We start from the raw sequence: 12,960 nt of genomic DNA, 5'->3' as shown, positions 1-12,960 counted from the left end.
AGAGCTATCCATAGCATACAAAGAATAATTAAAATTGACAACAAAAAGATAAACAGCCCAGTGGAAAAACAGGCAGAGGCTATGAATAGACACCTCACAGAAGAGCAGCTTTTTAATGGCAATAAACGAATGAAGAACCTCTCTGGTAGTCAGAGGAATATAAAATTACAAGAGGATTCCATTTTATACCCTCTAATTGGTAAAATGATAATGACAAATTTATGCTAAAGGGGATGTTGGGGAAAGAGTACTCTCATACTTTGCTAATAGAAAAGTGGGTTACTACACTGTTTTAAAAGCAGTATTAATGTGTGTTTGTTTGTGTGTGTGTGTGTCTGACTCCCTTTGACTCAGAATTCCCACTCCTCAAAATCTATCCTATAGAAGTAAAAGCACCAACATATAATATGTGTACATAGATATTTACTGCAGCTCTTTATGTAGTGATAAAAGATAAGCAATATGTTAGATACCCATATCAAAAGGAAATGACTAAGTAAAATGTCACATCCATATTGTAGAATATTATGCAATCATTAAAAATAAGCTAGTTACCCAGCTGGTGTGGCTCAGTGGTTGAGCATCAACCCATGAAACAAGAGGTCACGGTTTCATTCCCAGTCAGGGCAGGCTTGATCCCCAGTGTAGGACATGCAGGAGGCAGCCAATCAATGATTCTCTCTCATCATGGATGTTTCTATCTCTCTCCCTCTCCCTTCCTTTCTGAAATCAATAAAAATATATTTTAAAAAAATAAGTTAGCTGACATGAGGATTTCTAGGCTGCATGATTAAATGAAGAGTAAGACTCAAAATATATACAATACAATCAATTTCTCTCTCTTCCTTTTAATAATGACCAAAACAGATCTTATATATGTTTATGTACTGATTACAGGGTGCACAAAGAATAATATAGAAGTTTACATATCTAGGTTGTTATGTTGTTTATCGAAACGTGGAGGAGGGAGGAGTGGAGGAAAAGATAACCCTAAATCAAGCAATCAACAAGCAGAAATGAGAAGTACAGCATGAACAATACCCATTTATGTAAAGCACCCATTTTGATGTTCTAAGATTTTTTTCAGTGTACATCTTGTTTAAACAAAATAGGATCCTACTATGACACAATTTTGAATTCCCCCCTTTTTTTTAGCATAACTTTTTAAAAACTTTATCAGGAGCATATTTCCATGTCCACCATGTGAGGTCCTTTCCTAGCCAGTTTCCTAAGAGGATACTTTGGAAAGAGGCACAGTGGATCAGCCACACATTTCCATTAACATCAGTGGACCATCCATCAGCCTGTGGGCTACCTGGTATACATAAGCAGAAGGAAATCTTCCATGTCCTTATCCTGATCTAGCCTCCTGATAATACCAGCTGGGATATCCGCACTTCTCAATTCTTCCAATTAATGCACCTGGACTCGGGCCCTTGAACTCAGATGCCCAGCATACCCCCTCAGAGGGCATGACTAGCTGACTTCTGGCCAGGACCCTGCCAACGCCTCACTCAAGGGAATGTCGATAGGCAAGATGACTTCTCCACAGGGCATTCTCTAAGAGCAGCTACATGAATTAAAGAATGTCGATAGGCAAGATGACTTCTCCACAGGGCATTCCTCTATGAAAATAGGTAGTCCAGAAAAGTGAGCATCAATAGAGAAAAAAGAGAACATATGCGACTATCATTTAGGCTGGAGGGGTAAGAGAAAGAGAATGCCAAGTTCAAATTGCACTGAAATGTCCCTTTAAGAGCAATTTGAGTACTCTGAACATTTAAAACCCTTAAACCCCAAACATTTCCTGAACAAAGTCCCCAGTGAGTAGACTATAATATTCCCAACTGGGAAGATCTGTCTACTTTCAGACACACTTGCATCTTAGAACAAAAATAAGCAAATGGATTTTCAAACTCTTCCACAATCTGACTAGCTCCTGGTTTCCATTGGCCTATGGTCACTCTCGCTGCATCCCACAGCCTCCCTTGGCCCTGCTGTCCACATACCCTCCCCTTCTCTAGACTCCTACAAAATTTGCCTCTTGCTCTACAGGAAAATATCCTACATTTGCTGTCTAGATTGTGTTGGCTGTGTCCCCAACTGCATCGTGACATACTACAGGTATGGTAGGGTGATGATGTATTGGGATGTCCGTCTGAATTTGTTCTCATGCATTCTTCCCAGTTACTCTCATCGCAGCCCCAACCTCAGCACATAACCAGGATGCTCTCTTGCTTCCATGGAGGTAGTATGCAAAATACGGTGCTAGAAAGAATGCACAGCCTGGAGGGTGATAGAAAAAGGCAGTTCTTTCAGCTGGGAAGACAATGCAGGCAGCCAGCCAGTCCTGAGAGTGGTGGGTGCCCCAGTGGGTAGCAGGGTCAGAGAAGAATGGCCACCTAGGAGAAGAATGGTACCCCTAGGAGAAGGGACCCAGGGCTCCAGGGCTCCCAGCATCACAAGGAACCCACTAGTCTGAGGACAGCAGAATGATAAAGGGTCTGGTCAGTGATGCAGATTCCAGCCTCTTCCCATATCCCTGGGCATTGAGGAAGCTCCTGGATCCTTGTGAAACTGTAAGCAGAAGAGGAATCCCCACCCCAAACCAGGAGAATGGGAGCTCAGGATGGAACTGAATTCAACAGAGAAATTAAGCACCAACTGCAGACCTCAGTTTGTGAAGCATGTTCACACTAGCTCTTTGTGAGCAAGTCATCGGTCATCTAAGGCAGCACTTCTCAAACTGTAATTGCACAGGACTCCCGGGGGAGGGGGAGGTCTTGTTAAGATGCAGATTTTGAATCAGTAGGTGAAGAGTGGCCTGAGTTATGGCACTTCTAACAAACTTCCCAACGGTGCCAACACCCGTCACCCATGAACCACACTTTGAGAAGCAAAGGTCGAGGGCAGGAGTTAGCAAACTTTTTCTCTAAAGGACCAGCTCAAATTTTGATTTTTAGAGAGAGAGGAAGGGAGAGGGATAGAGTGACAGAAACATCAATGAGAGAGAAACATCATAGATGGTCTGCCTCCTGCATGTCCCCCACTGGGGATCTAGCCAGCAACCCAGGCACCTGGGAATCAAACCAGTGACCTCTTGGTTGATGGGTCCACGCTCAACCCCTGAGCCACACTGGGAATTTTGGTTCTGTAGGCAATCTAGTCTCCACCGCAACTATTCAACTCTGCCATGTAGTATACTAGTAGAAGCAGCCTTGACAATACACAAAGGAATGAGCATAACTATGTTCCCATACAACTTCATTTATAGACACTGAAATTTGAATTTTATATAATTTTCATTAAAAGTGTTTGAAAAAAAACTTAGCTCACAAACCTATTATATAAACAGCAGGAGAAGAAGGTCTGGTTTTGCCAGGGGCCAACCCTGGCCTACGGTACCCAAAACAGTACAGAACCCACAACAGGCGTCCCCGACTAATTCAATTAAAGTTGGTCGCTCAGTCAGCCTATTTTCTATCCTGAAGTTGGCTTTCCTTTCCTGTTATCCTTCCTCTAGCGCTACGCTTTTCAAACAGCAGGCACTTGGGGGACAAGTGGATTCCAGCAAATGCACTTCTTCAAAAATCACTGAAATGACTTTAAAAGACTGCCTGAAATCCTTCTTCTTCCAATAAGACGCCCTGTGGAATAACAGGCTCCTGTTTTACTGAAACAGCTTTCAGGATGAGATTAAACCTCACGCAGTTTTCTGAGCGAACAGAAGAGTGGCACGATCAGGGGAAGAAATTCACCCTTGCAGAACAACTCCTAGGAAATTCAAAAGCAATTGTCTCAAACTCTTATCCCATGAACCCGTGTAAAGATTCTCTCCATCCCCTCCACCTCACATTTCACATTGACTCAGAAGCGAGGAAAGACTTCAATCCATTGTGCACCGTTCCCCATTAATCAGGCATCCTAGCGACACGGTTGTCTTTCTAGGGATAAAGCAAGGCATCCTAAGTCCAAGAGGAGGGCAGAGTTCTAGAGGCAGAAGTGGCCAGAGGCCAGCTGCTCCACCACTCCCCAGAATTCACCCTGGGCACAGATATCAGAACCCAGACCCGGCATCTCCTGCACAGGGCTTCCCACCAGCAATGTCTGTATCCATTTGCTGATGAACTATGCGCGCGACCCAGTGGCCAGGTGCAGGGGAATTGGCCTACTCTCTCTCCCCACACTGGGTAGACACACAAAGGGAAAAACGCCTTTGAGGGTTCACCATGTTTCTCACTTGCCAATGATCCCAAAGGCACCCCAGCACGGGCTCCAGCCTCACACAGGCCTATCTCAGTTCTGCCACTAATTAGCTCTACAGACTCGGGCAAATTATTGGACATTTATGAACCTCAAGTTCCGCATGGGTAAAATAAAGATCACCAGTGCAACATCCAGAGAGAGATAACATTCATCTGACACCATTTTGACAACCTGTGTGGCTCGGGCACTGTTTAATCAGAAAGGTGCCAGTCACAATCACCCAGTATGACTACACTGACAAGCGCTAGCTAAATCTCAGCCCGCTTACCTCATGGGGTGGTTGAAAAGAATGAATGACCTACACATAAAGCACCTAGCATTTCCCCCAAAAGGCAGTCCCATGCCCCTCTCCCCATGGAAGCCTCTCCTCTCTACATGTGCTCCTGGCATATAATGGTAGCCACAAGCAAGCTCCATCTCTAGCACTTTGGGAGGACAGCTGACCTTCACTGGCATCACTGATCAAGGACATGGCCAGAGGGGCCGCTGGATCATGCTGGCTTCTCTCTCTGGATAACCCAGGGAGGTCCCAAGTGCTCTCCAGATGGTCCTACTCATAGAACCCATAGCCACGTGGGCAGGAAGACAGCTGGAATCTCATACTGCTGGGAACACACTGTCAACCTATTTGTTGACCGGTTTGGTGGGGAGGGAAGGGAGGTACAGGCACCCGAAGCACCCAAATGCCCATCCCATACTCCTGGAACCCAGAATAAAAAGGACCTAACCTCAAAGTGCCACAAAAAAGCAACTAGGTCATTTCTTTTGACAATCAACTCCACCATAGATTTCCCTGGGAAAACCCTGCCATCCCTGTGCCCAGGGGAAAGACCTGGATCCTGCTCTGGAATAGCAAAGGAGACCTAGCACACTCCATGGAGAGCCTGCCATGTGGCACTCAATACAGGTCAGCTCTCCCGGCCCCTTTTGAGACTGGAAGGAAATAAGAAAATGACTTGATTACAGCTCAATAAACAAATATGCTTAATATGACTGGAGAAATGGCAAGTCTTGGCACAGAAAAAAAAAAAAGAAAGAAAATTGCATCAAAAAGTAGAAAATATTATAAATGCAGCTTATTTATGGTTCATAGCAGGTATTTGTTTTTGGTGCTAATAATCTAATTAGCAGTCAATCCAAAGCATCTTTTATCATCAGCTGATCCATAATTACTGCTCCATGCTGAGTATTTTCCCCGCACATGATAGCTTTCAACTCCTCAGCACAAACAACCAAATAATTGGTGCTATTATGCTAGACACCGACTATTCCTCTCTGAAGGGTGATGTGGGGAGTGTTTACCATCCACTGGCAAAAGGGCCTTTGCGTTTTCTGAATCTGTTGATCAGTTCCTCACTGTCGCCTCCTGGGTCAGTCTTGCGGTGTGCCCAGAATGTGACACCATGGAGACTTCCTCTTTTAAAACTTAACCCTGGGACCAGAAACCTTTCTAGTTGCCTGTAGGAGAGAAGTATTCATAAGGGATGTCAAATAATGCTGAAAGCCCAATATATCTCTCTTTGAAAAAGCTGTAAAGTTTTCTCTTTCACTACTGTTTTAAGAAGACTTGTCCTAGAAGAGATAGCTTCTGATATAACACTATTTCATTCTACAGCTCTGGTCTAAACAAGTGTGTGCAATTCTGGGAAGCGGAACACAGGCAGGCTATAAAGGCTGGTTGCTCAGGGGAAAATATATTCAAGCCATCACTTTCAAGAGATCAGACTCAGTGTGACTGTGAGGAGAGATTAGGAAGCCTGGGGTGAGCATGGTGAAGGGGAAAGACGGTGGCGGCTCTGGGGCCACAGAGAACTGGTTTGGAATCCAGCTCCTCCACATATGAGCAGCACGACCTTGGGAAAGTCACTTAACTTCCCTAAACCTTGATGTTCCTCACCTGAAGAGCAGGGGGAATGATGCCCACTACCCAGGGTTGTTATGAAGAATCGATACTGACGCAGGAGGCACCTGACACTTGGGGTTCAGCTTGTTAGTTCTCTGCTTTTTTCCTCCAGATGCAAAAAAAAAAAAATAGAAGCTGGTTTTCTACAAGCCAGGTGCTGTGCCATATAATCCCATTCTGTGCAATTAAGCCTCCACCTCTTACTTACAAGTATAGGTAGATTTCAGCCCAGATTCACTATGGGGCAACTGTACCAGCTGAAGTCCTACTCATGGTTCCCATCTGCACTCAAATCCTCCCCATCTTCCTATGATCCAGCAACTAAATAGTTAACACTCATCGTCATACTCATAGGTTGGTTGGCCGGTGCCTGTCCCACACCCGTTATTAAATGTCTCCCTGTCTGTAAAAAGGAATAAGACTTGGAAAACTGGAAAGACATATTGAGGCCTTTCTCCAAAGACTTTCTTACCAGAAACCAAACACCAGTGGCTATAAAGAGACTGAAACCTGCTACACTCTCAGCCCAAATGAGGTGCTAAAACCTGGAGTCAGAAGCCACACACGGTTCAGATTTTTTCTTTTTGAATTTTTCATTAGAGTGGATTATACAAACCAAAAGAGCATGTCTTCAATGAAGTTTCACAAAGTGAACACATGCGAGAACCCAGATTAAGAAACTGAACAGTACCAGCTCCCCACGCAAGCGCCCCCCTGCTCCCTTCTAGTCACTAACCCCAACCAGGGATCACCATGAAACTGGCTTCCACACCATAGCTTAGTTTTGCCTGTTCTCACACATTATATAAATGGAATCCCACAGCCCTCAGGCCAAATCTGGCCTGCCACCTGCTTTAATACACCCCGCAAATTAAAAATGGGTTTTACATTGATAAATATTTGAAAATAATACCAAAAAAGAATAATATTTCATGAGACATGGAAAATATATAAAATTCAAATTTCGGTGTGCATAAATAAAGCTTTATTGGAACAGCCACTCTCATTGCTCACATGCCATCTTTCACTCAACAACAGCAGAGCTGACTATTTGCAATAGAAGCTATAAATCCTAAAAACCCCAAAATACTTACTACCTGGTCCTTTTCAAAAAATGTTTGCCAACTCCAATTCAAGTGCACGACATTCACTGGAATACATATTCGTGTCTGTTGGGTTTATAGCCAAGGGTGAATTGCAAGGTCATATACGTATGTTCAGCTTTAGTAGACACCGCCAGGAAGTTTCCCAAGAAAGAATATGCTCGGTTTTAAGAGAAAAGCTAAAACCATAATGTCATTTAACAATAAACGGGGAGGATTACAGGGAGCTGGTCTGATCCCGAATTGAGCAGATGATTAGAAAATTATCAGGGCCTCCAAGTGGAGAGGGAAAATGTCAGAGTTGTCTGGGTTTGCATTTCTTTCATCCTTACTCCATGAGCACGGTTTAAAAATACAGTCCCCTTTAATGTTGCCATTATCAGTAGAAGTGGACAAGAGAGAAAAAGTCATGTGTCTGCTGGGGATCTTGCAGTAGAGACTGACTGCCATTCAGGCCACGTAGCATGAGCGCTCCGGTTGTTTACCGGAATTGCAGACAAAATACCCTGGAAGACATCAGCAGTCTCCTGATTTTATGCTTTTATAAGATTAAACACATATATGAGCAGCTACTACATGAGTCACACCCTGCCACCAAAGCAGCAACAAAGCGGCTGAGCCCTGTACTGGGCAGAACCAGCAGTCCATCCGCACAGAATGGACTGAACTGAGCAGTCATCAGTGGACAGTCAAGGCTAAACAGTAAGACCCAGGCAGCGCCCTCTGTCGTTCAGAAGGGGGGGAGAATCCCAAGTGATGCCGCTTGTCTTCTAAAGGTACTTCCCTCCTGGAGTCACTCCCCCCACACTAGCCTTGCATTTCAGATAGGCTGTATTAAGTTCTTTCAAGTGACATTTTTCCTTAGGAGGGAATTGCTTCTGATTCTTTAAGGACCACGTTCATCACGAAAGGGATTCCAATCAACAGTTTCTGTGTTAATTGCACAATCCTTTTATGAGTTGAGCAGCCTCCTGAATGACAACATAGCCTCCTTTCTGCTGTCAAACCCCAGGGCCCAGGGGGGCTATGGCTGCCCAGCATGGGCTCACCGCGTCAGGACAGAGCCAGTGCTGACCACAGAACTGAGGAGGTGGGAGAGTCTCTCTCGGCTTCTCCTGAGACCCCAAGTCTGCCACTCCGGCCCAGCATCTTCCCACAGCAGAACGCAGCATCCTGTGGGACATGTCTCTAAGGCAAGCAAGTCAAACTCAAAGGCTAACACGGGCCAAATAAACGAGGGATGCAGCCCGCAGACCGCAAGTTTGACATGCTTGCTCTAAGGCCTGCAAGGGATTAGACTTGGCCTATCTTGAAGGAAAACCTAATTCCTCCTGTACCCTTCCCCCATGGCCCTCCAGAGACAGGCTCTATATTTCCCTTAATTCACTCCTCAGTTCCCTTCAGTGTGCAGAAAAGCAATGCTGGTGTTTAATCAGAGATAGGGAGTCATTTCTCAGCAAGAGCCCTCGCTTTCCGCCCATATGAAAATATACATGGAATACATCTACCAGTATATATATAAAAGCCTAAGCAACCATTACAACCGGACAACCGGTCGACTGGCCAGAAGCTATGACGCACCGTGCACCGGGCCTCTAGTACATAGATAGAATAGGTTTAATTTCCCCTGGAAAAAGGAAGCTAGACAGGAGTTGAGGATGGCCATAATACAAACAGCATGTGCTCTACAGCCCAAAGAGTGAATTCAGGGCCACTCAGGAGCTTGCCAGTCTTCTCCCTGCATCACCTCTGATTCATCATAGTTTAGAAAATGGGAAGAAGAAGAATAACATCTGCCTCTCAGGGTGGCAGGAAGGATCAAATGAGGCATTTGTGAAGAAAAATGCTTTGTAAACTGTAAAAAACATCACAGGAGGTGATGGAGGAGAGAAGCTACCTCTTATCTTCCTGGTCCTGATTCGCCTTTCATCGGCCAATTCTTACTGGCTGTCCCTCTTCTGATGAGGACCACAGCCCACCCTAAGGACCGGAGCCAATTCAGCACCCAGCTGGCAGCCATCAGCTGGCCATCTATTAACAGCCAATTATCTGGGTGGCTGAATTAATCCGTGGGCCACGTGGTCTGATCTCCCCAAGATCCTAGAAAACAATGAGCCTGAAATACAGGCACCAGCTAATTTTTCAACAGCCATCAAGGAATTGGGCGTTCATTATTCCCGCATGTTGCAGCTGCGAGTGATGGGCGCATAAATATTGATTAGACCAGCCTCTGTGGCTGGGTGGGAGTGGGGGGATGAATGATTCGCGTGTTCTCAGAGGAACAAGAGAAGATACATAAATCTCAAATCGGACCCTAAAGGAAAAAACCCTGATTTCTAAACCTTGGTGAGGAAGAGAAAAGAGACAGTCACCTCTTTGGAGAGAGCTGATCAAGATGGGGTGGTCATACCAGTCCTATGAGTGTTTCCCACTCTCTCCTGGCCTGGAATGAGATGCAAACTGGGTTTAAACCACAGGATCACTAGAAAGGAGGCAGCTGGGGTGTTTTCTTCCTCTTGGCATTCAAATCCGAGGCTTTAGGATCATGTGAGCATGTCGGTCTCCCCAGCATTTCCTTGAAAGATCTCTGTAGTGCTTACAGTTAAGTAGACAAGTGACATGAGGAGAATTTAATTGTTTTTTTAAGTGCCCAATCTTGTCTCCCGGAAATGGTATGCAGAAGAGACTTTGTGCTTGAAAATTGGCATCGTGCAGGAGGCCATGCAGGAGGCGGTGGGTGAAAGGGCTCCTTAATTCCCACACTCAGGGCTCCTGCTGATCTAAGGGCATCTGAGTGGACTGGCTCAGGGTGGCCGGAGAGGTTACCTTCCTCCTCCAGAAAGAGCTGCCTTTGTGTCCAGAGCATCGGGGGGAGGGGGAGAGAGGGGGCGGGCGCGGCAGGCTGCTCCTGCCCATGGTTGGAGCCTGCAGGGAAGGACTGGGCTCGGTCCCTCCAGACTTCTCCCTAAGCTCCTGACCGAGTGCTCCAGGGCTCTCTGCTCTGACCCCACTCGCGGGGCAGGAGATGCGAATCCGGGGCAGGAGATGCGAACCCGAGGAGGAGGAGGAATGTGATGAAGGGAGGAGGGTCGCATGGAAAGAAAAGCAGAAGGAAAGAGGACTCCTTGGGCGGCACAGACATTTCTCACCCCATAGAGATCTCTCCCTCTCTCTCCCTCTCAGCTTCCTAGCGTTCATTAGGTCCTGCGATGGCTGCAGCTGCCCGCCGCCAAGTGCCGGCTGCCGCCCCAGAAGGTCACATCAGGCCATTTATTCTGAAATATCAAAATACCAGAGCCAGCACTTTCAGGAGCTTCTGCAGAATTCCCCAGGGCACCAGTGTATGCGCGCACACGCCTGAGTGTGTGTGTGTGTGTGTGTGTGTGTGCGCACACGCGAGCCTAAGTATCCCAACGGGGTTCTTTCTTAATCAGCTCAACATCTGAGGACTCAGAGACTGATTTATTTTTGGTTAATCTAGCGTTTCTGGTAAAATAATTAGAAGCTAAGTAATAGACACAGAGTATCTGTGGTATAATTATTGATAGCCATGAGGTCTCGCTTTAGAGTTATTCACAAGTAACCCGAAACCACTCACAGGGCTGGCAGGGCGAGTAGGAGACAGGCAGTGCTGCCTCACGCGGCCCCCATTTCACAGCTGAGGAGACTGGGCCTGCAGAGAGGATGTGTGTTGTCCCTGGCACTCCCTACGCCAGAAGGAGACCCCCAAGCTGCTACGTGTATAAGAAAACCGGGAAAGTGAACGCACACTGGCTTAGACACCCACGTGGGAGCTCCCAGGAGAGGGCCAGGCCGTCTCTCTCTGGGCTCCAGTGAACAGTGTGAGTCTCTGAGGCCCATCCGAGTTGGAAGGCTGACCACCCAGCTCAGGTCACTGCAGACAAGTGGGAAGGGTCAGCAGCCAGCTGGCGAGGGCACGGGGCACAGCCAGCCTCACTTCCCCACACAGAGGGCAGGTCTAGAATGCTGGTCTCCGGGCTGGAATGTGCAAAAGGGTTGTCAGGGCTCCCAGTCTCCCCCTATGAGAGGAGCTGGCAATTCGTCCCTGCTTTCTAATTCAGATTCTTTTCCCCAAAAAATGCACGGGGGGCGGGGGGGCATTTGAGATGCTCTGGAACAGTGACAAAACTGTGAATGTTAGAAATTAAACAAGGGCACGGCAACATTTCTCCAAATGTGTTCCTGGTGCCTGGTAACGGTAAGACCTGGGGACACCTGTGACGGGAGAGGTGTGGGGAAGGACGCAGGCACACACGGCAGAGGAGATGGCAGTGGACGAGCTGCGTGGAAATCCTGGGGCCATAGGCATCAGCCAACGCAGCTTCATTCTGTCCCTGTTCAGTTTATCCATGACCTCTGATGAGTGGAAATTAACACTTTTAAGTGATACAAACAGATGAGCAACCTTGAGAAAGGGTAGTCCCTAGACAGGCTGGGGAGGCTTGTGACAGGGACATTAATTTCTCTTTCCTGCCTGGTGTTGCCCCTTTGTCTTCTCTGACTTGAGCAGGAATCATTCTGTGCCTCCAAGAACATTTGAACCGGAATTCCTGGTCTTTGTTTCCAAAAGCACCAGGCCAATTAGGGGGAACAAGGGTTGAGGGAGGAAGAGAACTCCCCAGACTGACTCAAGAAAGATTCCCTTAAAGCAGGTCTGGGGGTCCCTGGACCCCTGGACGGGGCCTCCCAGCAGGACCTGGGGGAGGGTGCTGGCTGGGAAAGGGAGCTAGAGCCTGAGTACACCCCAGGGCTGCCAAAAATGACCCGGGAAGGAGAAATTCCCCCCAGCTGAATGGGATCGGAAAGGGAGGAGTAAACTCAGATTCGTCTGTTTATTTTTTTAAAATGCTTATTGATATCCAGAAAGCAGAGACAGGCTAATTCTTGAATACCTGAGGTTCCAACCTCCTACTTCCCTATTTCCCAGCCTCTCACAGCAGCCACTGCGGGGCCACCAGGCACCACCATCCCAGGAACCTGAGGGTGAAACTGAGGGTGAAACCGCCCAGGGCCCAGCTCCCACACAGGAGCCAATGAAAGGATAACCGTTCTTCTGCTAATGAGCTACTTCCGGTCATGCCAGAGTCCAAATCCCCTGGACAGAGTCCAATACCCACCCGCTGAGCACCAGCAGATTAATAGGGGCTCTCTCTCTGAAATTCATGATTTTTTAAATGGGAGAAATTATCTACTAAATGGGGAATAAAATAACAGTGTCATATACTGCAGGCATTTGTGGTATGCAAATGTTATGGAAAAACGAGTTCTTTTCTCATAGTGTTCGCTGTATTCCTAGTTCAACACAAATACATTTACATGGGCCCCAGGCACTTTGTTCAAAGCCTTTACTTCTCACGGGCGCCAGCACCGGCTGGCCCTGCCACCCGACCCAAACACCAGCGACTCTCTCGAGGAGTCCACAGACCGCCACCTTCTGGGCCACAATTCTGCAGCGCCCCCTCTGCTCCGGGACCCCGGCGCGCTGCCCAAGTTGAGAGCTCCACTCTGCCCGCGACGCGCGCCCACCACCTACACCCACTCTCACTTTCACACACGGCGAGTCCGTAGATACCCCCGAGCTTTTCAAATCCACAAATATCCGATAGCCGCAGCCGGCGCCCGGCTACCTGCTCACAGCACCCAGACCCCCGCCTCTGCTTCCTGGCA

The 12,960-nt window shown here is 47.2% G+C and overlaps 1 protein-coding gene across 1 annotated transcript in view; it reads right to left on the bottom strand.

Moving 5' to 3' along the window:
* Window positions 1–12,960, bottom strand: part of GALNT14 (polypeptide N-acetylgalactosaminyltransferase 14) — a 189,707-nt gene that overhangs the window by 176,442 nt on the left and 305 nt on the right. The gene's annotated exons all lie outside the window — the stretch shown is intronic.

Source organism: Myotis brandtii, unplaced genomic scaffold, assembly GCF_000412655.1.
Source record: "Myotis brandtii unplaced genomic scaffold, ASM41265v1 scaffold953, whole genome shotgun sequence".
Classification (NCBI taxonomy): domain Eukaryota; kingdom Metazoa; phylum Chordata; class Mammalia; order Chiroptera; family Vespertilionidae; genus Myotis; species Myotis brandtii.
The sequence above is the reverse complement of the archived record's forward strand: the minus strand, read 5'-3'. Positions and strand labels throughout refer to the sequence as shown.